Source organism: Misgurnus anguillicaudatus, chromosome 24 (assembly GCF_027580225.2).
Source record: "Misgurnus anguillicaudatus chromosome 24, ASM2758022v2, whole genome shotgun sequence".
NCBI classification, from domain to species: Eukaryota; Metazoa; Chordata; class Actinopteri; order Cypriniformes; family Cobitidae; genus Misgurnus; species Misgurnus anguillicaudatus.
Genome location: NC_073360.2, coordinates 43,341,785 through 43,360,527, shown reverse-complemented (window position 1 = coordinate 43,360,527; position 18,743 = coordinate 43,341,785). Strand labels below are relative to the sequence as shown.

Genomic DNA, 18,743 nt, shown 5'->3' with positions numbered 1-18,743 from the left:
ATGCAAATTGTATTATTATTACCGGAAAAAATTACTGAAATAAACTTTGAGGTAAATGCGCCAAACACGCTGTTCTAACTGCACTAACAAGTCTAAATAAGCCCAATAACAATTGAAAAGACGGTTTTTGGCAGATTGATTACAACTTGTATTACCTTAGTTTAACAAAAAATTCCATGGTTATGGCCTGGACAAATAAGCGCGCTGCACCACATGCGCATGGCTTCTTTTATTCTTTTCTGAACCTCAGCCTGATCGTTGGTGATCGCTGAATAAAACTCCTAAAAATACCACGGAACCACGTCGGCATTATTTAATCCTACCAGTGATCATAACAGCTGCCGTATGCATAGGAATAGCCTACAACTATTTGCAGCTCCCTAAATACAATGGCAAGCAGTTTATAGACGAGGCATTCGCCATTTGCATTTTGTCATTAATCATTTTCCACACAGATTATTTATTTCATCAAGCCTTTGTACTGACCCAACATAAAATCACACATGAATATAAAATAACACATCAGTGAAAATCTCTGTACATGTTTGCACTGAATTAACATGATTTTTTTCTTAAACATACTGAGAATTGCATGATAATTATGCTACAACACAAGTTAAAGGCTTTTCCTGATTCCCTTGCACACATTGGTTCTCTCTCTCGTGCACACATTCATTCTCTCTCTCAAGTTACGAGGTAATTTTATGCCGTTTAATCAAACCCAAAAGTCGCGCGAGCAAGAGATACGAGAGTGCAGAACACTATACGCAAAATACTATTTGCGCAAGGACGCTTTTCTGAGCACACCTCTGCTCAGCGCGCACAAATGTGACCGGTCAGGGAAAGTAGGGACACATATAAGTTATATAAGTTAGGGACATTTTAAGTTATTCACAGTTTCTAAGCTTTCCAACGATGTGTAACGCATGGAAATCTGATAGGATTTGGAGAAGTTGTGGCGATTTGAAGGTAGGGATTCAAAAAATCTTCAAGATGAGAAAACGGCCTGTGACGTTTTTGTTTTCACCTCTGTCTGCTGCTAATTTCTGATCAGGAAGTGGTTTGTTTGTTCAAAAGTTTTAGGCTACTTTATTATAAGTATTGCTCTTAACAGTCAGTGTGTTTTATTTTACTAGTGCAGTATTCTGTCCTCAGAGCATAAGCTTTGCCCGTGTGTCGCGAGTCCATATTGCACCAAAATACAAAATTTTACTTTCTTTGCCTGAAGTTGACAGGATGAACAGTTCTCAACATATAAAAAATGCAATTAGACAGACACAAACACAGGAGATTCCTGCCTCACGTGTGCGTTGTTCTCATGCTAAAATCATGTTGAATCAACGTTGTTCTAGTGATGGGCGATATGGCCTAAAATCCATATTGCGTTATACATTGCAGCCTCTTGCGATAGCGATATGTATTGCAATATAATAATTTCAATAGACTCGTTTCAGAACAGGTTATATAGACCCTTACAAAAGCCAAACTGCTAAAAAAGTAAGTAAAAGTAAACCGTTATGGCCAGATTAGTCTTGTTACCTCTCCTAGCTGGAACTTTTGCCTGACACACTCTACAACAGGGGTGTCCAGACTTTTTTGTGTGGTGATCTACTTTTAAAATGATAAAGCCGACAAGATCTATCTGCTAAAAAACACAGTTAATTATTTTTATAACACTAAACACTTTAAGTGCTTGTGAGGACTATACTGCATATATATACTGCATGTTTCACAATTACTAGACCATAATGCCAATTTCACGCGTGGAGCAGTAGTTAACTTATGTAACTTATGGCTTAAATCCAAAAAATAGATGTTGCATTGGTCTTTTTCACGAGTTCCTCTGTTTCGCTGACGCTTTCATCCATGTTTATTCGGCTGCAGCTCGTGGCTCTAAAGTTCGCGGGTAGATTGTGTCATCAACACACATTATCGCGATAGTGCAATAGATTTAAAATCTCTATTGTATGCCAATTTTCTATCGTTTATATTGCATATCGTTTATATTGCCCATCCCTACGTTGTTCACGTCATTTAATATAAATGTACAATCTCCCTAATTGGATTGCTTACCTTACGTTGAAATTCTGTTGATTTCTTTTGGGAGAAATGGCGTTTTCTACTTTTTTTTAAATCCCACATAAAGAAAAATCAGTATGTAAACATTTATTTGGCTAAATGCATAGCACTTCAAGTTAGTTTACAAAATAGCCTACATATAAATAGCCTATTTTTTCTGCAGCTTCCATGCTGGTGCATTAACAAATGAAGAGTTTGGTTCCAAAACGCGATAAACGCCATTTTTGAAAAAAATGAGTTACTGCCAAAATCAGTATTATATCAGGTCAGTAGTTAAAAGTAAATTATTAATTTTACGCAAAATCCAATATCTGCCGTGTTATTCTGTCATCTTTTCTCCCTTTTTTCCCAAAATGCGACAAACGCCACTGCTCCTTTTTTACAGAACGCAATAAATCCATTTCTGATATTACAGCCCACCAGTCACGCAATGTAAACAAACAATGGCGGCAAGCTTCTCATGCTAACACATTGACCCCAGAGGATCTTATGAAAAACTTTCCGTAATTTTACTCAAAGTCAACGAAAATCGAGCAGGACCAAAAACATTTTACAGCTGATCTCTGTGAAAGACGTTAAGCGAGGACGTCAAGTAACCGCAATGACAGTGATCTTAATATGACAAAGTAAGTGTTTTGATTAATGACATTAATGTTTATTTTTTTAATTAGTGTGTACAACTAGTCAACTAAATGAATATAACATGGCAAAGATGAATGCACATTTATATAGGCTATTGATTCAATAGATTTATAGCATTTTGAATAAAAACTTGTCATGGAATTATTGCATTTTGTGGAAAAAATAATCAGTTTTTATAATAAATCTTTGAAAATCAACTTATGGATTTGAATTTTTTATGTTTTTATAACCTAAAGATGCTATGTGAAAGTTTGTAACAGAAAATAGTTGTTTTCATCTTGTCACTTTCTTGGTATAGAAAACACGTTTTTACCAAAATTTGTCAAAATGGATTTATTGCGTTTTGGAACCAAACTCTTCAAATATATGTATATTATTTAGAAATGATACCCAAAAATTAATTTGTAATAATGAAATGAAGACACATAATTAACTTAATCATCAAATGTTAACATTGGCCAAAGTACCGATGAGAATACCGTTAAAAGTAGTAATACCGTTAAAACCTTAATGATACCCATCCCTACTCGTAGCACTGTGTTTTAATGGTGCATGTACTTTTAAATGACCATAACATGCTTAATTTTTTACCGATTTTCAAACGGTTTGGTTTGTTATAAATGTCAAAGATGTACCTATAACACTGCATACTTATACTAAAAAAACTACTAATACTAATTTTCATGAAACATGTTAAAGCATGGGTCACCAAACTAAGGCCCGTGGGCCGACTCAGGCCTGCCACCCCCCTTTGACCGGACCCCCAGCCCCTCTGCCCCCCACTACTTGAACCGGCCCTGTGAGGCAATTTTATTTTTGTAATTGTTCTTTGGAAAGTAATCATATGTTCGCATCTGGTATTTGTTGATTTTTTAAAGTAAAATAATATATTTCATTTTAAAATGAACTATATTTGCCAAATTTTCGTCACCTGACATGCTCGTGATCAAGCAGTAACAGACAACGCACGTGCAGATAACTGGCAGTGTTAAGGACAGCAAAATGGCTAGCAATAAACAAAAAGTTGATAAGAAAGTGCAGAGTTTTAAAAGAACAGGGGACCAACGATTATTTTTTGTTCAGTGTAAGGACCGTGCAGTTTGTATTATATGTAAAGAAAGAATATAATCTGTGCGTCATCACGAAACCCGCCACAAAGGGTATGCTAGCTAGCGAGGGCAAGCAAGAGAAGACAGAATTCAAAGGATGAAAGGCGTACTTGCTGCACAAAACTTGCCGCATTGACAAGTAAACCTGCGCGTGCTGTTTGCTGTGATTGGTTTTAATGATAGAGAGCACGAACCATTTGATATTTGAGATGAAATAAAACTTACGGCTGAGTTAAGCAGATCTCACTGGTCTCTGTCGTCTATGTGACGCGACAGTCAGCACTCAGCACATCATTTCAAATTAGTTTACAAGACGAATGCTCTTGTTATGTTTAATATAAAGTTTACATTGCGTTGTAAAAATTATGAAATTATCTTCATACGTGCTTAATTCATAATGAGAATGTATTAACAAAAGCTTTTTTATTCTGCTATAATATATAACACTAAACAGTATATATATTTTATATACAAACTATAATTCTCTCTTGACATGCACATTTTCTGGTTCATGTTGGTCCAGTTTAATTCAGAGGACTTATTGGTTTGTTGTATTTTCATTGTAAGCCTTTAAAAAGTAATTATTTTAGATGCAATTTTGTAATATTTATAGCTTAAATTCTCTAATATCTTCTAAATCCTACTCTATTCAGCAGAATTTTCCGAGAAAAAGCAATTCAGTCTGGCACTGCAGGGAACTACACTAACCTTTTCCACTGGTGGCACTTGCGCTACCAACTTTTTCAGTTACTGGCGCAAAATATGATTTGGTCGCACATATTTTTTTCAAGTTATATTAAGGCGCTCTGGTTAATAATGAACAATAATGAAACTGTATTGCATACAGATATGCTTTTTATTTTACTTGCCATCTTTTAAACCACATGTCGCCTTGTTTTCTTAAACGTTGCAGTCAGTGTTTCCCACAGATCTGAAATTTACTTGGTGGTGGTAACCAGTAAAAAGGGCAATCATTACCTACTGACAAATAATGGTCTACTATACATATGACGAAGAACTAATAATGTGTGACACAACACAATACTTTGATTTATTGAAAATTAATATTAATTTTACATTATATTTCATTAATCTAAACACTCCAAACTTTCTTTGCCATTAACAAAGCTGACACTGTTTGTCAAAGCACCACGAAAACACTTACTGTTTTTGCACTGATATATCAAGGAATTAGACCCCTTTTATCAAACTCAATATAATACAATACTATGTATAGTATATTAATAGACAGTGCAGGTCTATAGATTATAAATGTGACTGATGTTATGACTGATGTTATAATGGTAATAATTTCTATTAAATAGGCACTTTTACTGCTTCTGCTCTATCTTTCTATTTCTCTCTTGCCGATTTAAAAAGCTTAATCCACTTATTATTTCAATAATATTATTCCACTTATTTTATTTTCAAATCTACTTGCTGTCCCGGTGACAAACTTTACATTGCTTTGCTCGTTTAGTGCAATGGGCTTGACATTAGCACTGCTTTTTTGCTACAATCTGTGCAAACTTAATATGGATATGGTTTTAGAAAAGATATGGTTTATTAATAATAAGATTATTAAAAACATGTGAGAAAGAAAACGCAGCGCGTGGTCGTAACAAGAACCATCGCCATAGAAACCGAAGGCACGCTAAACTGCACTCGAGCTTTAGCGCGGTAGCGCTCATGGCCGTTTTCCGATCGACTTGGGTTATAAACTCAATATTAATCAGACTTGGGACCCAAAGTAATTAAACTAGGACCTAACCGGACCCGACAGACCATTTAAAATATCAACCCGGAACCATACGGGTCCCGCGTCCTCAGTGAAGAAAGACCTTTGCTCAAGTTCAGAAACATGAAAGACACTGCGCTTGCGTCGCGTCGCACCAATTCATTGAGAAACAGCTGAGCACGCAAACGCACACTGATGGGGAGAGACACGACGTGCTTTCACATAAAATGAAGCCAACGTGTTGATGGCTCAGAGCACGTTATAAAACGTATTCTTAAAATCCACATTTATGTTTTAATAAATGCTCATAGTAAATCATAGCATATTGTCTAAAACATTAGGTAGCACATTTGCGACCCATAAAAAATTAGGGTCGCAACGGCAGTTCAAAAGGTCGCATATGCGACCATTTTGGTCGCAGTGTAGCTCCCTGCACTGGCTATAAGGTAGCTCACCTACTAGCTACCCTTGGAAAGCCGTTTACTGATGGGGACTTTGGCTGTGCCAGGCTAGTAGTCTCTACTACACACTAGCCGCTTTTGCACTATCGGGCCTGTGCGAGCCAGGGCTTCAAACGGGCCTCACGGAGCCAATAGCCTCAGACCTCCAGCTGTGTAGCCAAAATCACGACGCGTTTGCATTGTCAAGCCAATAGCGCCGCTGCGCTTCAGAAAACCCCGCCCTTAATACGCCTACCTGGATGTAACGTCACACAACTCCGCCTGTTTTACCGTGAGGATGTCACTTCAATCTGACAGGAGACGGGAGTGAGATCGCATCATCATACAACAAACATAAAGAACATAACTGAGGCGGCTGTTTGCACGGTGAAAGCCAAGATGAGAAGATAGAGATGTTTGCTCCATCCGCGCTGTTACTCTTGAAGTTTATGTTGGCTGCACACGAGCGATCTCACAACGAGACAAAATCAGAAGCAATAGTAAACTTTATGAAGTAGGATCATTACAAATAAAGCGTTCATCTACCTAATGTGCCATTATACTATATACACAATATTTTAAAGAATATAACGAGTCCTAGTTTTACATTTATGTAAAATAGTCTTATTTTAAAATACAGGTGTGCACGTGTGTCTAAATATGTAACGTTAAGTGTATAGTTCAATGGCGATGTAAACATACTTACACATTATAAGAGGTGTGATATCTTTAATCATGAAAACGTTAATAGTTGAGCATCACATGAAACACAAGGTAACTGTCTAATAGCTATTTCAATAATGTGTCAATCAATCAATACTTTTGTCTATAAAGAACTGCCTCGAATAGCTGAATAGGACTGAAAATCACTTTACTTGCATCTCAAAAATCAAAACGTTTGAGAAATCATTAGAAAATGTCCTCGTTAAGAATCAACTCTGAATATACACAAGTATTTAAAAAGCTATGTTACAGTGGTTAAGTTAATGATGGTTATATTTACCATTTTGTTGCATCTTACCATTTCTGTGTTTCAGATGTGATCCTTATTAAGCAATCATTTTCAACAAACTGACAAGCAGTCGTAGTAATAATAACGCGGTACTTTATTTACATATGAAGTTTATATCAGTGCACAAACAGGTGTATTTAAAGACATCATCTTCGGACGGATTTCAACATCCATGGCTCCTGTCGTCTCATCATCATCATCATCATCTTCGTTTCATCTCCTGCTCTTTCATCTGTTGCTGTATCATCTCTCATATACAAAATAAAAACTCCTGGATGACAAACTGAAAGCTTTACGTTGGCATTTTTTCTGTCAAACGGACACAAAAGAATAAAGCAGCACATGTGATGTTTTGTATAAAGGGTTTGTACATACACATGCAGTATACTCACATATAAAGTTTGCTACATTCATATAAGAGTTAAATTAATCTCCAAAATACCAGAAAGCATGGCTATGACTAATATAATAAAACCATGGTTACTTTTCCTAAGGGCTGACTAAAAAATTCAACACAGATGACAATATAGCACAAAAAACACAATAAACACCCATGTAAGACACTTCATAAGCAAAATAAGCAAATAAGCAATCGTTATTTGTATTGTATTTTAAGTGTTTTGTATGCAAACGTTATAGCATGTTAACTCACCGTTTGTAGATACCATCGTGACTCGAGTGATCGCTTCTTTAATACATAGACGATGAAATGATGATCCAACACACATCTTTAATTTCTCAGCACTGTTGCACTTTAAACACTTTGTTCTGTGCCCGAAACTTTATAAACTTCTCCCGAACCGGTAAGTTAGCGGTGTGCGCCGGATCCTTAGCATGGCGAGTTCGGCGTTGTAACGCGTCTTTGTTTTTACATATGCAGATCATTTTCTACAGTCCGAAGTACAAACATAGCAGGCATCTTCCGTGAAACAGTAAATTACTGGTGATTCCGATTATTTTTTAAAGTTTTAAATCTGCAGACAGATGGATGCGCACCTTGCCAGAGACTCAGATAAACCCCGCCTTCGACCTTTACCACTCCCCTAGCCCCGAGAAGCCCGATGTGGCCCAAGGAATTCGGCGGGCCAGAAAAGCCGGGCCTTAAGCCCCAACGAAGCACCAGTGAAGCACGATCATGCCCCGGAAGTGACAATGCAAACGCGACAGTCCTCGGCAGGCACTGGCACGCCCGCTTGAAGCCCGATAGTGCAAACACGGCTAATGAGGCTTGCAGGTGGTCATTCTGGTCTGGGTCATACAATTCTGTTATATAGCTGACCCGGCCCCCCATCACAGTCAGGAACGATTATGTGGCCCCCAGAGAAAAAAGTTTGGTGACCCCTGTGTTAAAGCATCCAGAATTATAGCCACATTAATAATATTTGTAAGAAACCAAACCATTTGAAAATTGGTAGAAAATTGAACAAGTTATGGTCATTTAAATTAGTGATGCTCCGATCGATCGGCCGCCGATCGTAATCGGCCGATAACGGCATTAAATGACACGATCGGCACTCGCTAAATTTGCCGATCTCATGAGCCGATTTTTCTGTTTACTTTTGTCATCATAGCGTTCCTGATGCGGCTGCAATTAGAGACCATTTTACACAGTGCAAGCATTTTGTAACCCATTGCTCATGTGTGACGTGATTTCCCTCTCTGCCTTTACAGAGATATGCGCATTTTCTATGAGGACGCGCAACACACACATATCTGCTGAACAGCGTATACAACACATATCTATCGCGGACAATTGCATCCTCGTGCCGAAAGTTTATTACTTGCATTCATTTTAAAGTTTTGAAGGTTTAAACATCAATTATCCTCACAGCTGCTTTTGTTTGCGGACTATGAGGACGCGCTCTGGTCCTCAGCGCAATGCGTCTTCACATCCCTATCAAATAGCGTATACAACACATATCTATCGCGGACAATTGCATCCTCATGCCGAAAGTTTACTACTTGCATTCGTTTTAAAGTTTTGAAGGTTTAAACTTCCATTTTCCTCACAGCTGCTCTTGTTTGCGGACACCCGCCGCACGCATACACAGCAGCCTGTCATCCGTGCACGTGAAGAGAACGATCTCTCCCACGCCTTAAATCCTAATTCATCTCTAAATAAAATTACTCTCTGCTCATCATTGAAGAACTGTTGTACTTCATTCGAATGCGTGTATATTTAATTCATACAGTAAAGACTGTGAAGTGTTTTATTTTAATAACTTTTAACAGACATAAACCTTTTTAAAGGCATATTACATTTCTCTTTGCAAGAAAAAATATTTGTTGTGCTTATTTATTCGATTCTCTATAAAAACAAGAATATACCTAATTTATAGTTAGTTTCATTTCTACAAATGGTGTAAACTCTGCTAGATTATAGATAAAAGATTCCCATTCCACTGCCATTCTGTGATCGGCACTGATTGGCGATCGTCAGATCATGATCTTGGTGATCGGTAATCAGCCCCAAAAATGCTGATCGGAGCATCTCTAATTTAAATGTACATGTCATTAAATGTACATGTCATTTAAATGTACAATACAATGCTACAAGTGAGCGAGCTCCCTGTGGTAAGATGGCCGCCAGATGATGATGTCAGATGCACAAGAAACTGAAGTCACGTGACTACAGTGACGCTGCTGACTTTTATCTCTTGCGCCCCAGGTTTTTTTTGTGCGGCCGAGCTTTGTTTACAGTCTGGGGAGACGCATGTTGTAAGTTTCAAAAAAAAACTTCACTACAGTCACGTGGCTTAGATAAGTCACGTAGGTAAGATAAGACAATGCTGAATAAAGTCGTAATTTTTTTCATTTTTGGACCAAAATGCATTTTTTTGATGCTTCAACACATTCTTACTAACCCACTGATGTTACATGGACTACTTTGATGATGCTTTTATTACCTTTTTAGACATGGAAACCGTACATAGATTTTCAATGCAGGGACAGAAAGCTCTCGGACTAAATCTAACGTTAAAACATCTTAAACTGTGTTCCGAAGATGAACGGAGGTCTTCCGAGTTTAGAACGACATAAGGGTGAGTCATTAATGACATTATTTTCATTTTGGGGTAAACTATCCCCATTAAGTAGCTAGCCACGCTGTTCCCTTAGGGGGTGGGGGCAAAAACAAACAAAGCCGGCTTATACAGTATATAAATACACACAGACAATGACGCCCCCTGCTGCACGCTAGAATCTCAAGAAAAACAAGCCGTTTTCAAACTCTCAAATATGGAGAGGCTTCTTCGTGATCTATTTCAATTTTGAAAAAAAAGTTTCTTTCTCATTATTTCAAAAGCTGTGCTGCCGACTTGTGTCACTGGTTTCAGTGACGGTTCACAAATGCATGGGATGGGATGAGCGCTTGCTCGACTCTATGTTCTCGCAGCTGCACAACACGTGCTCGCTCGATCAAGATGACTTAAGACTTTGAGGGCGGGACAATGACTGCTGGCTTTGCACCTGTGATTGGTTGTTTGATTTAATCAGTGACACCCATAATCTTCTGTTCCTCAATTCGTGTCCAGTCAATCTAGTTAGAGAAGATACGCTTTAAAAAGACCATTATGTCGGAGCAGGTAATTTACTGTATGTTAAAACATTAGTCTTGTTTGATCCAACAGTAAGCTGCAAACCAAACAATAATGCCAACTTTTTAAGTATTATACAGTGGGTCTGATGCCCATTCCACCTAAAACAGTAAATGTTTATGATTTAATTGGAAAGAACTAACAAAATTCTACTTTCTGTTCAAATTTCAGGCAAATGTCTGATAAATTGAGAAAGTTACAAGCAAAAACATGTGAATAAGCAAGATGAGAAAAAGAATGAGGATCATATCTGTGTTCGTGATAACATTTAACTAGACAGAGATGCGGATCTTGCTTGCGTTTTAAGTGACGGGTGAGATGTTTTAATTCGTAACTCTTCAAAAATCATATGCTATTATATATCGATCAAAACATTAGTGTGTAGATTGTTATCAGTGCCTCTTCCCGCGGACGATATAATGCACATCAAGAGGTATTGTACAACAATAAGACACTAATAGAGTTTGGTACTGTACAGTCTATCATAATTTTACATCATAACCTCACAATAAGATTTGTACTGTCAATACATTTATGTGAAATATCATTTAAGATTGTAAGTTTGAACCCTTAATTCTGTGCTGGGTTAAGACACCATCGAATTTGGACTCATCTGTAACATCTATGACTAACAATTTCGTTTTTGAAAATCAACAATAACCTTACATAACTAAACACAACATGTATAAGACTTGATTACCTTAGGCATAAAAAAAAAAAGTTTGGTTCTGGTTGGTTGTCAGTTTAGGTCATGGGTCGGTAGGGAATTTATTTTATTTTATTTTTTATTTTTTTACAGTGGCAGCAAGGGATAGGTAGGAAATTGTTAAATATTTAAATTGAATAGCGGATATATTTGAGGTGACTTTGGCCATATTGCGTGTTTGTCTCACGCAGCGCAGAGCCACGTATCTCCACGGATTATCTCTTTTTAATTGTGTGTGTGTGTGTGTGTGTGTGTGTGTGTGTGTGTGTGTGTGTGTGTGTGTGTGTGTGTGTGTGTGTGTGTGTGTGTGAGAGAGAGAGAGAGAGAGAGAGAGAGAGAGAGAGAGAGCAGTAAATGCAGCTGAACGAATACACTGCGTGTTTTAAAGTAAAAAAATAAATAAATAACGAAACGCAATATGTGGAGGCCGGGGTTGAATCTGTCTGTATGATATGAAAAATATCTTACGTGAGCCTGTGGCTAAAGTATAAAAGTGGAACTCTTTGTAGCATAATCAGGGCTTGACATTAACTTTTTTGCTCACCAGCCAAAGTGGCTAGTTGTTTTTCAAAGGTACTAGCCAAAGTTAAATTGTATGAGATTAAATTTGACTTTGGCATCCTAAAATTACTTTAATTCGAGCAAATTTACTTGCTAAATTAGATGCAGACTGAATTTCAAATGCAGTCTGACTACCCGAATTAAGACAACATTTAGCTGGTATATAGCTGGTATATCAGTATAGATCATATAAGATGCATGAAAAACATGCTAGTAAGTAAGGCATAAATAGATTAACTTTGAATGAATATATTAAAAGTAGAACAGGGGTGTAGAAAAAACACTAATTCTAAACTGAAAAGATAAACACAAAACCCATCGACAACCACTTTAAATATTTATTAACAACAGCAGTAAATACTGTCAAGATATGTACATTAATTTTACTGTCATGCAGATGTATTTTATAAGCTAAATGGTTTCTGATAAAAGTGATTTAAGACTTTTAATGACAAATGTCGGGAGGGCATTATTGTTACATTAAAATGATGCGCGAACCTCTCGATGGCGGGTTTCTTTTGATTTCGTGTGCATTCAGGTATGCGCTGAATTTCTCTTCGCTCTTGCCCTGAGAGTTTGCACGCAATTTATATCTAATCAATCACTTCCATGCAATTGTTTTATCTTTCCCGAAGTGTGTATGCGCTCAGACTGCGTCCTCTTGTGCATTCGCAAATCCATCAGCTCTCTCGTTGTTCAGCTCGTCTTTTTTTGTCTGTAATTTACAACTTTCGGCGGGGCAAAAGATCACGTTGCTGTGCACGAAACAGCATCTCGAATGCACACCAAAAATTACCACTTTACCAGTGCTTTTGTAAGTGGCGACAACGATCTGTGAACTATTGTGTTAACGACCGTGTAGCTGCTTTGTTTGTTGCTGGAGGACGCTTGCTTTACAAAAACGGTGCTGTACTAAAAAGGTAAATTATAGTTCGCCTCAAAATTTTTTTATTTGTGTATTTATTTAATGTGTATTATTTCTTCCCCAAGCTCATAAAATAAATTTGGGTCGCACATAAATTGGCAGGGTCGGTCGGAAACCGGAACCAAACAAATTTTTTTTTTAGGCCTTATCCATCAACGTGATTTCTCGTTCGCATCTGGCCATTAGAGGTTGAGTTAAAGACTACAAATCCCATAATTCCACGCTGCTTAAGAGCATCATTAATCTACGTCATTTGTTGTTATTGACATTTTGGCGCCATCTAGTGGTGAATTCTATGTATTCCACCTTTAACTGTTATAAAAATACAGATTTGTGAGCATTTGTGGAACTGAGGGCGTGAAAATAAACACGAAAACACGTGATTGTTGTCATGCGGTAAATCCGACAAATCATGAAACGGCTGTGTCGTCATTACAGCACGTGCAGCTCCTCTTCGCGAACTGCGCTGGCTGACTCAGGCCCGGGTATACTTTTTTTCCGCGTCCGCGTCCGGCTCGCGCGCGCACGCGTCCGCGCAGCTTTCCGAGTATAGTCCCCGCGGCTACACGCGGACGGCCGCGATCGACACTATACACAATACAAATGATTTCTTATTCAAATTATTAGTCTAACAGGCTGTCAGGGCAGCACTGAGTTGGAGACATTTACAGTACATTAAAACATTAGGATAGGTGAAGAAAAGTAACTGATCCAGCATTTGCAAACACAGTTTAGAACAAACAACAAGACAACAAAGAACAGGAATCAAACAAACATGCTCCACAGCTTTCTGTTCTTGGAAGAAGTAAAAGTTAAAGAAGAAAAACAATAGTGTGTGTGCAAATGCTGTCTATTTCCTTTGTATAATTGTTTATAGTGGAGTGTCCTGTCTAAATATTTTCACGCGCATGCGCTGTCGTACGCGGACTGTACGCGCACTGTCCGCGCGGTCTCAAATTTTGGGCTGCACGCGGACGGTCCGCGCGGCCGGCCGCGGACCCTCCTGATGACGAAAATGACGTCATGCGGACGGCGCGCATACGCGGACGTCCCTAGTATACTTTCGGCTTCAGGCAGCTGATCTCGACTTGCTCTTGCAGTCACGTGCCTGCAGCACCAGCTCAAGTAGGACAAAATAACTAACCAACATGCACTGCTCTAAGTCAGCCGCAGATCAGTCTGCGCAGCGCCGCATGAAGTCGAACACACCTATAGGGCTTGGGCGTCGTGACGTCATTACTTGTCGTGGCGGCCATGTTGGTTGCCTCCTTTACTGCTGCGCTCCATGCTGCGCTTTGTTTATAGACATACTTTCTCTCAATCGTGTGTCTTAATTTGATTAATTTGTCGTTATTTTTTCAACCATGGTAAACCGTTGCTGTATTACTAATAAAGTAACACATTAAAAGTAAGTTACATAAAAAATGACAGATAAGAACAAAACTTCATTATGTTTTATTCAATATCGGAAACCAAACATTAACCTCAACCCCTCAGTAATGTGTATACATGACATATAAATGACATTTATATATACGACAGTGAAGTATAACATCTGAATATTAATTTATATAGCTTAAGTCAACATTGAACATAAGGGAAATGTCCCGGTTTACTCGCCCAAAATACGGGAACATTTCAACATTCATCTTTCTGTTGCTATCCCTCTGCTGACAGCAAAAACTGATGCATTAACTAAGCTAGTTGTGAAGCTAGGTCATACGTGACTTTGCTTACAGATTGGCGTGAAATCGTGCTCTTACAACAACCACGCTGTTATCTTAAATGACTCTTTTTTCATATGGATCCCAACCGTTAATAGTTCCGATTTTGTCCACATACCGGTCCCTGCTTCCCTGTTTAACGTATCCCAGTAAATTACACATACTTTTCCGGATTTTAACATCTTTTTTCTTTCTTTTAATTCTCCCAACTCTGCCGCTTCTCCTCGTTCAACTTGCTGTATGATTACATTCGCGAGGCCACCAACATGGCCGCCACGTCCCAGAGTGCAACGCGGCGCCCAAGCCCTGCAGACTGATGGTCTGAATCCGAAACCGCATACTGCCATACTATATAGTAGGCAAAAAGCAGTAGGCGAGCGAATAGTATGTCCGAAACCTCAGTATACGAGCCGTAAAACCCAGTCTTTAAGGAGAATAAAGTGGATCGCCGACTACGTTTCCCCCTAGTGGACGCAGTTCTACTAATGAATTATACTATGAAAAGTTGCCTGTTTCCATTTTTGTGTCATTAAACGCTCGTTTTTGGGGGTCGACAGCTTATAAAAACGTATTTCTGGGTTCTTTGTCTTGTTAGCTGTACATATTGTCACACAGCAGCTTTTAGGCATTATTCAGTTTTTTTGTTATAAGCCAGAAATGACGAGGCGGCGACATCTCGCAATACAAAGTCAATGGAGACGGTTGGATTGCTTTCCCCCCGGTGGGCGTGGTTTTTAGGTTATGAAGCGCTGCGCTCTGTCTCTATGACAGAAACATATTGCTTTAAGTATTAAAGCCATCCTAACTCCTTTAAAATTTTAGAACTTGCACATTTTGTTCTTTTGATTATTGAGTTTGCGACTGAAAACCCAAAACAGGTGCTTACACACTTAAACACAACAATAATTAAGGAGACATACCTGATGGAATAAAATCATCATCTTCCTCAGTGGGATCTTCCTCTTCTGTGGGTTCAGTTTTGATTTCTTTAGGTTCAGTTTTGATTTCTGTGGGTTCAGTTTTAATCTTCATCATGAGGTTCTTTAAGTCGATGAGTTTAACTGAACACATCTTCAGTTTGGTCTGCAGGATCTGCTGCTGTTCTCCAGCGTTACAGACAGAATCCAGAGACTCTGTGGAGGTTTGATCCTCCTGTAAGCTCTGTTTACTGTCACACACTGTAGTGTCCTGAGTGTCTGTGAGCTTTGACTCAGTATAACAGAGTAAAGTCAGACTGAGATCGGAGTCCTGTGTGTGTCTGGATTTCTCTTCAGAGAGTTTAGAGTCCAGCAGTGTCTGTGGTGTGCGGCTCTGATCTCTGCTCATCCACACTGAATCCAGACTCCCATCATCAGTCACATACACTGAAGATTCACAACAATCCACATCCTGACAACACAACACACACAGACAGTAAGATTAGAAATTATTTGATGTTATCTGATTCAGGTAAATGATGTTTAAGCTGTACAAACCTCTCGTTTCATTGTTAAATCTCCTCTTGACCTCAGCATCTCATCATCTCAACTCTTAAATACACAGAGACAAGACACTGTTTACACTCAATGAAACACGCAAGAGAGAAAAACACTGATGATACACAAACACATCACACGCGCGCTCTTTCTTTCTTTCTTTCTTTCTTTCTTTCTTTAGTGAGTTTATTTGCGGACTAAAGAGCTGCAGCGCCTCCTGCTGTACTGGAGACAGAAGACGCTCATTGCTTTTCAAGTGAGTATGAGGAGGCTGCAGATCTGGAGGCAGATTTACGGCTCTGTTGTTTCTGGTGTGTCAGTAGGGTTTACAGTGTGTGAGAGTGTACACAATATAAGATAAACAGTGTAATGATCTGCACCAAATATTAAAATATATGTAGATATTCATTGTTGATTCAAACACTGCCTACACGAGACAATTAAACTGCAATGGAATTTAGTGAACAATTACTAACACAAATTATGGTACCTTCCTTTATTAAACATGGTTTTATTATGGTAAAAGTGTAGTAACCATGGTTTTTGTGTAGTGATTACTATCAGCAAAACCATGATTTTACTACACTAGTCAAGGTTTAACTACGAATTTTAAAATTGTGTTACTACAGTTACGATGTTTTTTTAGGTGTAGTAAAACCATGGTTTTTGTTTTCTGATAAACTATTCTCTCTTAAATATATGAAAATGAAACGTGCAGTTGAAGTATAAAGCCTTATTTTCATCTGTAAATTTACCTGTACAATGACATTTTTTCTTTTTTATTACCACATCACATTCAACTGTGATTGTCATAATAATAATGTAAAAAGAAACCTGTTATACAATATATGGTATCTGTGCAGTGAAAGTGTGACAAACTTGTCCATTTATGCAACATATACTCAAATAGTGGTGTTCCTCTCAGCAGTCTTTACTCCTCTCTACAAGCTCTTGCAGTTCATTTCTATTGTGCTACCACATCAAACTGTGCATCTGGACAAGATGATCTCAATGCAATAACAGGTTCTTTAACTTTCCTAGAAAGAATAAAAAGACTGACAAAATACTGAATAATTATGTAAACTTTCATTTACCAGCCGAGAGAATAGGCCTATAGCAGAAGTCAGGACACGTAATCATTGTAAAAATGAACAAAGAATTTACTGAATAATCTGAACAGTTCCTTTCTTAAATGAACAATTAATGATAGCACACAATATAAAATTAATGAGTTTTTAAAAGAGATAAATGGGACATAAAAATGATAAATGTGTTAATTCATGTTGTTTTTCATATTTTATTAACACTATTATGAACAGTTTGTTTGCTCCCGGACACATACACACATACACTTTTTAACAGCTTGGCACCTAAACTGCTAATTTTAAGGCACTTAAGATGTTCGGTCAGACATTTAATTAGTTCAAAGGAAGATATTTTGTAGTGATTTTAATGGTAAAACCTAATGGAAACCATTAGGAATTTCTGTAAAGGTTTTATTGTTTTTTTTTCCAGAAGGGAAGTGACTTGACAGAGCAAACGTCTAGTCACAATTAAGGGTTTTTCACCTGTATGGAATCACATAATTTACTCATCTCTAAAGCGCTGTTTTCACTGTCCTCAAAACAGGCTGATTAGCTTGCCGTTAGCTAAGCTGGCGACTGACATATTCTTGTGGGCGGGGTTTAGTTAAAAACTGTTCTATTGAAGTCATTAAAACAGGAAGTAGAGGTCTGTAGTCCAAACCGGCCGTTCGCTGTATAAGCTTTGAAATGTGAATTCTGTTAAAGAAAATATATTGCCTGGCAGTGAGCTTTATCATTTTACAAGTATTATTTATGCTATTATAGCAACATTACACACTAACTAGGGTTTAAAAAATAGGATTAGGAAAACGTGACCTTTAAGTTAGTTTCACTGTTGACCAGGGGCGTCATGCAACAACTTTTTTTAAGGGGGCACAGTGTCAACAGCTCACAGATGTATTTGTGCATACACAGACATCACACGAAATATTATAGAGCTTTCAGTGTTTTCCATGGCACTTACATTTCTAACAATCTGAAAACCCCTGCTTTCATGCAAAAACCTCCAAAATAAAAGTGATGACTAACTTTCATATCAAATACTATTCAATCGGAATAATGACACATTTGCATCATATTTACATCTGAAACGGCATGTTTTATTTATTTAAGTCTTAATGGCTTGTTTAATTGTGTCATTAATGCATTTTGCACAACAACTGCATTATCATATAAAATTAATGTAATTTTAAATCCATAAAGTATATAAACAACAAAAATGACATAAGCTATAGCCACGTGATTGGTTTTAATCTTCAATAATGATTTAAAAAATATGTTTCGATAAAATTATTACAGGAACGGATTTTTGCATTAAATTTTACCTCATATGTGAGCATGTGAGATTCCGTGCACGCGTGAACTCTGGCGAACTTTGGCGTTGTGCCAAGAAGATGAATATCTACTTATAACGTTGAGACGGTCACATTTAAAACCATACATTTTCTACACAAAGGAACTGCACATTACCGTACTGGGGTTTGGAAATGTTGTGAGCGTTTCTTACACGTTTTAATTGTTCAGATAGCCAGCAACAGCAGAGAGCTTGTGAGCGTGCCCAGAAGCTGATGACGTCTGCAACTGCGCTGACTGCAGCGCCAGCTGCTGCCAGAATAAAAGTAATGTAACATGAACAAAAAGTGACAAGGAT

At 37.9% G+C, this 18,743-nt stretch overlaps 1 protein-coding gene, 1 long non-coding RNA gene and 1 pseudogene across 2 annotated transcripts in view; all 3 read right to left on the bottom strand.

Moving 5' to 3' along the window:
* The window catches only part of LOC129438979 (uncharacterized), a 177,884-nt pseudogene that overhangs the window by 119,745 nt on the left and 39,396 nt on the right, over window positions 1-18,743 (bottom strand).
* LOC129437061 (uncharacterized) overlaps window positions 1-18,743 on the bottom strand; it is a 234,893-nt gene that overhangs the window by 206,075 nt on the left and 10,075 nt on the right. The window lies entirely within an intron of this gene.
* Window positions 7,097-8,243, bottom strand: LOC129437178 (uncharacterized). Its single transcript, XR_008642166.2, has 2 exons — window positions 7,673-8,243; window positions 7,097-7,329 (listed from the first exon to the last, which is right to left on the bottom strand). It is a non-coding gene; the product is annotated as an uncharacterized lncRNA (long non-coding RNA).